Here is an 8,928-nt window from a genome sequence, read left to right as displayed (position 1 = left end):
CACCTTCTACGGCCGCCTGAACAAATGACCCCAAGATCATCAGCCTAAAACCAAAGAAGCTGTCCTTCCCCAGCTCTGCACACAAGAAGTCAGATCCAGGCAGGGCAGAACCGCTGAGATCCAGATGGGGCAGCACCCCTGGGATCCAGGAGGGGCAGGACCCCTGAGATCCAGGCAGGGCAGGGCCCCTGAGATCCAGGCAGGGCCACTGAGATCCAGGAGGAACAGGACCACTGAGATCCAGGCAGGGCAGGGCCGCTGAGATCCAGGAGGGGCAGGGCCACTGAGATCCAGGAGGGGCAGGGCCACTGAGATCCAGGAGAGGCAGGACCACTGAGATCCAGGAGGGGCAGGACCACTGAGACCCAGGAGGGGCAGGGCCGCTGAGATCCAGGAGGGGCAGGGCCGCTGAGATCCAGGAGGGGCAGGGCCACTGAGATCCAGGAGGGGCAGGACCACTGAGATCCAGGAGGGGCAGGACCGCTGAGACCCAGGAGGGGCAGGGCCGCTGAGATCCAGGAGGGGCAGGGCCACTGAGATCCAGGAGAGGCAGGACCACTGAGATCCAGGAGGGGCAGGACCACTGAGATCCAGGAGGGGCAGGACCGCTGAGACCCAGGAGGGGCAGGGCCGCTGAGATCCAGGAGGGGCAGGGCCACTGAGATCCAGGAGGGGCAGGACCACTGAGATCCAGGAGGGGCAGGGCCGCTGAGATCCAGGAGGGGCAGGGCCGCTGAGATCCAGGAGGGGCAGGGCCACTGAGATCCAGGAGGGGCAGGACCACTGAGATCCAGGAGGGGCAGGACCGCTGAGACCCAGGAGGGGCAGGGCCGCTGAGATCCAGGAGGGGCAGGGCCACTGAGATCCAGGAGAGGCAGGACCACTGAGATCCAGGAGGGGCAGGACCGCTGAGACCCAGGAGGGGCAGGGCCGCTGAGATCCAGGCAGGGCAGGACCGCTGAGATCCAGGAGGGGCAGGGCCACTGAGATCCAGGAGAGGCAGGACCGCGGAGATCCAGGCAGGGCAGGACCCCTGAGATCCAGGCAGGGCAGGGCCACTGAGATCCAGGAGGGGCAGGGCCACTGAGACCCAGGCAGGGGAGGACAACTGAGATCCAGGAGGGGCAGAATCACTGAGATCCACCCAGGGAAGGGTCGCTGAGATCCAAGCAGGGCAGGGCCACTGAGACCCAGGCAGGGAAGGGCCACTGAGATCCAGGAGGGACAGGGCCGCTGAGACCCAGGCAGGGCAGGGCCCCTGAGATCCAGGCAGGGCAGGACCCCTGAGATCCAGGCAGGGAAGGGCTGCTGAGACCCAGGTGGGACAGGGCTGCTGAGATCCAGGCAGGGCAGGACCCCTGAGATCCAGGTAGGGCAGGACCCCTGAGATCCAGGCAGGGCAGGGCCACTGAGATCCAGGAGGGGCAGGGCCACTGAGACCCAGGCAGGGGAGGACAACTGAGATCCAGGAGGGGCAGAATCACTGAGATCCACCCAGGGAAGGGTCGCTGAGATCCAAGCAGGGCAGGGCCACTGAGACCCAGGCAGGGAAGGGCCACTGAGATCCAGGAGGGACAGGGCCACTGAGACCCAGGCAGGGCAGGGCCCCTGAGATCCAGGCAGGGCAGGACCCCTGAGATCCAGGCAGGGAAGGGCTGCTGAGACCCAGGTGGGACAGGGCTGCTGAGATCCAGGCAGGGCAGGACCCCTGAGATCCAGGTAGGGCAGGACCCCTGAGATCCAGGCAGGGAAGGCCTGCTGAGACCCAGGTGGGACAGGGCCGCTGAGACCCAGGCAGGGCAGGGCCCCTGAGATCCAGGCAGGGCAGGACCCCTGAGATCCAGGCAGGGAAGGGCTGCTGAGACCCAGGTGGGACAGGGCTGCTGAGATCCAGGCAGGGCAGGACCCCTGAGATCCAGGTAGGGCAGGACCCCTGAGATCCAGGCAGGGCAGGGCCACTGAGATCCAGATGGGACAGAGCTGTGCTCCCTCCCGAGGCTCCAGAGGAGGGTCCTTCCGCCGTCTTCCAGCTTCTGGGGCTCCAGGCGCCCCTGGGCTCGTGGCCGCGTCCCTCCCGTCTCTGCCTCGGCGTCACGGGGCTTCTCCTCTGCGTGTGTGTCCCTCTTCTGTCTCTTACAAGGACACCTGCCGTCGGATTCAGGGCCCCCCTCATCCAGGATGAGCCCACCTCAGATGCTTCACCTGCTCACATCTGCAAACACCCTGTTTCCAAACGAGCCCCCATCCTGCGATTCCAGCTGTTAGGGCGTATCTTCGGGGGGGCGGGGGGGGGGGTGGGCACCATGTAATGCACGGAGGACAGGGGGTGGGCTCAGTTGCTTTAAGACAGGTGACACGGGGAGGGCGCTTCCAAGGCGGGGGGGGGGGGTGGCGCACGCTGGGGCCTGGCTGTGGGGATCCCTCTCGCTCTCTCCCCCTCCCCCCGCCCTTGGGAGCTGGGTCCTCCTGGGACAAGTTAACGCCGGGGCAGGACGGGCCCCGGTGCCCAGCACTGCGGTCGTCAGCACCTACCAGGCCGGCGGGCGGGAGGCGGGGTCCAGGCTGCGCGCAAGACGGTTGTGCGCAAAGTTCACGTGAGCAAGGACGGGGGCAGGGAATGTGCACTGGGCTGAGGGCCGAGGAACAGAGAGGGCGCAGACACACAGCAGCCAGACCACACCGGGGTAGTGCTAGTTTGTTTTAATTATTGCATTTCATTTTATTTCATTTTATTTTGTTTTATTTTATTTTATTTTATTTTGCTTTATTTTATTTTATTTTATGTCTTATTTTATTTTGTTTTATTTTGCTTTATTTTATTTTATTTTATGTCTTATTTTGCTTTATTTTATTTTATTTTATTTTGTTTTATTTTATTTTGTTTTATTTTATTTTATGTCTTATTTTATTTTGCTTTATTTTATTTTATTTTATGTCTTATTTTATTTTATTTTGCTTTATTTTATTTTATTTTATGTCTTATTTTATTTTATTTTATTTTGCTTTATTTTATTTTATTTTGTTTTATTTTATTTTGTTTTATTTTGCTTTATTTTATTTTATGTCTTATTTTATTTTATTTTGCTTTATTTTATTTAATTTTATGTCTTATTTTATTTTATTTTATTTTGCTTTATTTTATTTTATTTTATTTTATGTGTTATTTTATTTTATTTTATTTTATTTTGCTTTATTTTATTTTATTTTGTTTTGTTTGTATCTTCATTGACGTCCTCGCAGCGTATTTTATTCTGTTGCTTTCACTGAACGCAATCTCCGCGGGACGCGATGCCAGTGTTCCCAGCGTCCGGACGCCGCCCCCCGTTCCCCGTGTGACCTGAGTGTCCACCGTGTGTCCCCACGTCCCCCGGGGGCCGAACTGCATCCGTGCGCTGGCGCCCGGCAGGTGCAGGGGCCCATGAGCATCATCCTGTCTCCTGCGTCCACACCGCATCCTGGGAGATGACGTGGTGTCGTCTCTACTGCTCTGCGCCCCCGTCCAGTGGGGTCCCCGCTGCTGGGCTTCTCCTCCTCGCAGGCTGTGAGTCAGGCCTTCAAGGTCTCCGAAGAAATGCCCCGCTTTTCCGATGCAGACGACCCGGAGCAGACTGACCTGCCATCACACGTTCTGATTCATGGGTCGCTTCAGTGTCCGACTTGGGCTCAGGTCATGATCTCACGGTTTGTGGGTTCGAGCCCCGCGTCGGGCTCTGTGCTGACGGCTCAGAGCCTGGAGCCTGCTTGGGATTCTTTGTGTCTCTCTCTCTCTCTCTCTCTGCCCCTCCCCTGCTCATGCTCTGTCTCTCTTGGTCTCAAAAATAAATAAACGTTAAAAAAAATTAAAATAAAAAAAGATCACATATCTAGGGGCGCCTGGGGGGCTCAGTCGCTTAAGCCCCAACTTCAGCTCGGGTCATGATCTCATGGTTCGTGAGTTCAAGCCCCGCATTGGGCTCTGTGCTGATGGCTCAGACTGTGGAGCCTGCTTGGGATTCTTTGTGTGTGTCTCTCTCTCTCTCTGCCCCTCCCCTGCTCATGCTCTGTCTCTCTCGGTCTCAAAAATAAATAAACATTAAAAAAATTAACATAAAAAAAGATCACATATCTAGGGGCGCCTGGGGGGCTCAGTCGCTTAAGCCCCAACTTCAGCTCAGGTCATGATGTCGCGGTTCGTGAGTTCAAGCCCCGCATTGGGCTCTGTGCTGATGGCCCAGACTGTGGAGCCCGCTTCGGATTCTGTGTCTCCCCCTTTCTCTGCCCCTCCCCCACCCTCGCTCTGTCTCTCTCTCTCTCAAAAACGAATACACATTAAAAAGAGAAGTTAAAAAAGATCACGTATGTACATTCATTCTCATGAACTCATTTTTAGCTTGTGTCTGTCCCGCCTCTTTGTGCACAGAACCTGCAGGTGCGACAGTGAAGGGCCCTCTGCAGGGTGGGGGCCACTCAGGACCGACACAAGGAGCAGCCACGGCTCACATTTGCTTGATTGAAGTGCAGGCTCAGCCCCTCGGAGGGGACGCCCCATCCCCAGCAGGTACAATCCCCCCGGATCTCCCGTTAAGACGATTACTTTCCTAATGAGATTGAGGGCTGAGAAGGCACCGGATCCTAAGGAGAAAAGCTCAAGGTCGGTGCTCAAAGTCGGCCCCTTCGGAAGCAGAGTCTCGGACACGACTAAGCAAAGGACTCGAACCACAGAGCTGCTGGAAACGCCGTTCGCACGTGGCCGGTCATCGGGACAACGTCCATGCTGGGCAACTAACACCAACGGTCCGTGCTTCTGGCCAGAAAGACACGCCATACGGACGAGAGAATTCCCAGCGTGCAAGCTGGAGACAGAACGGTATGTGGGTGGACAGGAGTTCTTTAAAACGGACCGAGGTTTGAGCCCCGCGTCGGGCTCTGTGCTGACGGCTCAGAACCTGGAGCCTGTTTCGGATTCTGTGTCTCCCTCTCTCTCTGCCCCTCCCCTATTCGCGCTCTGTCTCTCTCTGAAAAATAAATGAACGTTTAAAAAAAAAAAAAAAACAGACCCAGGTAATGGGTTTCTTTTGGGGGAGGGACAAAAATGTTCTCAAGTTCACTGGGGGTGACACTCACACGCGACTATAGCCCAAGATGCTGGATTGTACAATTCAAAGAGGCAGGTACGGGTGCCAAGGCCCTGGGGCAGAGCATGTGTGACCTGTTCAGAGAAGAGCTAAAGAACAGAGGTAGGTGCAAAGGCCCTGGGACAAGAACATGTGCAACTTGGTCAGAGAACAGCAAAGAGGAAGGGGCAGGTGCTAAGGCCCCGGAGCAGCAGCATGTGTGAGTTGTTCAGAGAAAAGCAAAAGAACAGAGGCAGTTGCAAAGCCACTGGGGCAGCCGTATGTGTGACCTGTTCAGAGAGAGAAAAAAACACAGATAGGTGCAAAGGTCCTGGGGCAGTGCATGTGTGACCGAGCCATTCAGAGAAGAGCCAAGGGACAGGGGCAGGTGCAAAGGCCCTGGGACAGAAGCGTGTGTGACATGCTCAGAGAACAACAAAGGAGAATGAGCAGGTGCAAAGGTCCTGGGGCAGTGCATGTGTGACCGACCCACTCAGAGAAGAGCCAAGGGACAGGGGCAGGTGCAAAGGCCCTGGGACAGAAGCGTGTGTGACATGCTCAGAGAACAACAAAGGAGCATGAGCAGGTGCAAAGGCCCTGGGGCAGTGCCGTGTGTGACGTCCTCAGAGAAGAGCAAAAGAACATGGGTAGGTGCAAAGGCCCTGGGGCCGCATCGAGTGTGTGAGCTGTTCGGGCAAGACCAAAACAGCATGGACAGGCGCCAAAGCCCTGTGGCAGCAGCGTGTGTGGTCTGTTGAGAGAAGGGCAAGGAACCAGCAGGAGTGCAGGGGGGAGTGAGCAGAGTAGGGAGAGGGGGTGGCGGGTGGAGAGGCCCCAGGCCTGCGGGGCTGAGACACCAGGTGTACTGTTGCCAGCGGAGACCTCCTTGCCACGCCCCCTCCCGGGATGGTGCTCTCGGCCCCCTCCCCCTCCCCACCCGCCGCGCCACCCCTCTGCCCCCCGACGGGATGCGACCGCACAGGTGCTGAGCAGGTGCCAGCCGGCGTGGACCACGTGTGGAGCGCCGCGCGTGCACGTTCGCGCGCACACCCGGGTCCGGAAGGGTCCGCGTCCTCAAGGGTCCGCGTGGCGCACACGGAGCCTGGCTGCGGGCGTCACGGGCGGGGCTCCTGCGGGGAAAGACGGCGCCCGCGGCCCTGCCTTGTGCGGAGCGAGGGGCCGAGCGGCGGCCAAGGGGCGAGGCCAGGCGCGCGGGGCGCGGGGAGGTCACCCCAGGCGTGCGCCCGCCTCAACAACTCGGCGTCAGCCGGTGTCTCGGCTGCGGCGGCGGGAGGAGTAATGGCACAGGCGAGGCCGGGCGCTTGCGAACGACGGACGCGTGCTTGTCGTGGTCCTGGGGCCTGCGCGTCCCACATCCAGAGGCGCGCGGACCCCGGGGTCTGGTGAGGACCTGCTTCCTGATTCGCGAATGCCCGCCCAACCCGCTCCCTGGCGCCGTGGAGGGGCCAGGGGGCTGTCTGGGGTCTCCCAGGGACGCCAATCCTGTTCATGGGGGCTGCGCCCTCGTGCGCTAACCCCCTACCCAAGGCCCCACCTCCTAACACCACCAGCTTCAGGGTCAGGATCCACATACGAATCTCGGGGGCGACAGAGACACACAGCCGGGCACCGGCGCCCTGGTGGGGGGAGCGGAGGGGTGATGCGAGCCTGGGGGGCCGTGCCAGCCCGTGCTGCAGGGAGGGGGTGTGCGCAGGAGCGAAGATGCTCCAGCTGGACAGGGAGGGGGCTGCGGGGAGGCGTCTACACTGCGCAGGATGCGGGTGGCCGCCTGCTTGCACCGCAAGCCGGAGGGAGGGGCTGCTGGCACGGGTCCTGGAGCAGGAAGTGTACGCATGCGCAGTGGGGGAGGGGGGGGGGCACCCTGGCATCCACCGTACTTCCCCAGCCCCATGGGGAGCAAGGAGAGGTGAGCGAGGGGGCGGAGGGGCGGGCGGTGAAGCCGCACACCTGGGGCGGGAACACGGTGCACCCTGGGGCGCCGGCATCCGGGCCTCCAGGGACCCTCCTGACCGAGGGCGTCTCTGCGCCCCCAGACCCGCCGGCGGGAGCCGGCCCCGTGACCTCACCCCGACGCTGTCCCCGTGCACCTGCAGGGCTGAAACCAGACCCCCGTCCTGGACACCGTTGCACACGTTCCCCCACCAAAGTTCATTTATTTTGAGAGTGTCAGCAGGGGAGGAGGAGAAAGAGAACCCCAAGCAGGCCTCCGTGCGGTCAGCGCACGGCCTGATGTGGGTCTGGACCCTGGACAGATCATGACCTGAGCCCACAGCAAGAGTCTGACGCCCAAGCCACCGAGACACGCAGGCGCCCCCACCTTCCCACACTTATGTTCTCTAACGTGTTCCCCAAAATGCAGACGGTGCGTTTCTGGGCAGACACTGGACATTTCTAACAAACTTTGCCTGCGGTGTTCAGGATGGGCCCCAGACGCCCCTGTGACCCAGTGCCCTTGGGTCTAGAGAACATGTCTGCTCTGTTCCTCCATCAGGGTGCAGCCAAGGAGAAACAGGGCCCCCAACAGTCACCTCAGAGTATAAATCCGGGGGGGGCAGGGGGGGAGAGTTGTTCCAACGGCTTTAGATCGGGTGACACAGGGCACGTGAGGTACAGGGGACTTTCTCGGCAAAAGGGTGGACACATGCCGAGGTCCCAATTGCAGACGTGGGGACATCGGCGGCCCAGTGCTCAGGGAGAACCTCAGCGTCAGAAACCGGGAATGAACTAGGATCTCCCTTTGTCGCCCCCCCCCCCGGGGTGGAGAGTCGGCCAATTCACTTGTGTCAAAGTTCAGCCAGGTAGAACCACAACAGATCAGGGGGCGGTTTTGAGTTCCCCACAATGAGATCATGATGCCGCTCACCTAGAAAAAGGCTTGGGGCAAAATGCTATAAAGGAGAGACAGACACAGAGACAGAGGGACAAGCAGACCCCCAACCTCGCCTCCCAAGTGTGTGGGAAAATGCTTGCGGGGTTGAAATATCCCGGTGATTCAGGACACATTGTCTATTCACAGCCCCCACTGTCTGCAAAACAGTCGCCTCGGCCCGAAAGGGAGAAACCCAGGTTCCGGCGCAAGGATAAAACCTCATCAGTGACAAGCATGTTTCAACCGATCTGCACTCCCGCCGATGACCCCTTGTCGGCTGCTAAAATACCCGCAGGAAACAGTTCTTAGGATGTAACTGGCAGTACGTGAGAAAATCCCACCCTCACTCCTGAAGAGAACACGAGCGCCAAGTCCAAAGTGAACCCAGACGGTGTCCTTCACATCATCCCCACTTATCACTGGCCACCCCACTCTCCCCGTGGAATACACGTTAGGGAAAGCGGTTCAAAGCCAGGCACTCTGGTTCCGGATCCACATTCATCATCGTGTTGCTCTGGGGTCTCCAGAAGAATCTGCTGCATGACAACAAAACTCCCCTGGCCTTCATCCCTGTCAAGTGCACAACGTGGCCGAAAGGACGCACTCGTGTGTCGAGCCACAACCCTTTTTCTAACACCCTTTGATATTGTGTGTGTGTGTGTGTGTGTGTGTGTGTGTGGCTAAGACTCCATCGTAAACCATAATGGACACCTCTTCCTGACAGATTTGTTTCTTCCCCGTTTTGCACCAGATACTTCTGAACAAGAAAAATTACCAGAAGACTAAAGAAGGGTATGCCCCATGACCGAGGAGTCAGTCCTCCCCAGAAAGGCCCATCCTTAACGCATACGCAACCAATAACACAGAGTCAAAACACAAAAGTCAAAAACTAACAGGACACCAAGGAGAAACCGCTGCATGTACTATTATGGCTGGAGACGTCAA

The sequence above is a fragment of the Panthera leo genome, chromosome Y (genome assembly GCF_018350215.1).
Source record: "Panthera leo isolate Ple1 chromosome Y, P.leo_Ple1_pat1.1, whole genome shotgun sequence".
Classification (NCBI taxonomy): Eukaryota; Metazoa; Chordata; class Mammalia; order Carnivora; family Felidae; genus Panthera; species Panthera leo.
The sequence above is the reverse complement of the archived record's forward strand: the minus strand, read 5'-3'. Positions refer to the sequence as shown.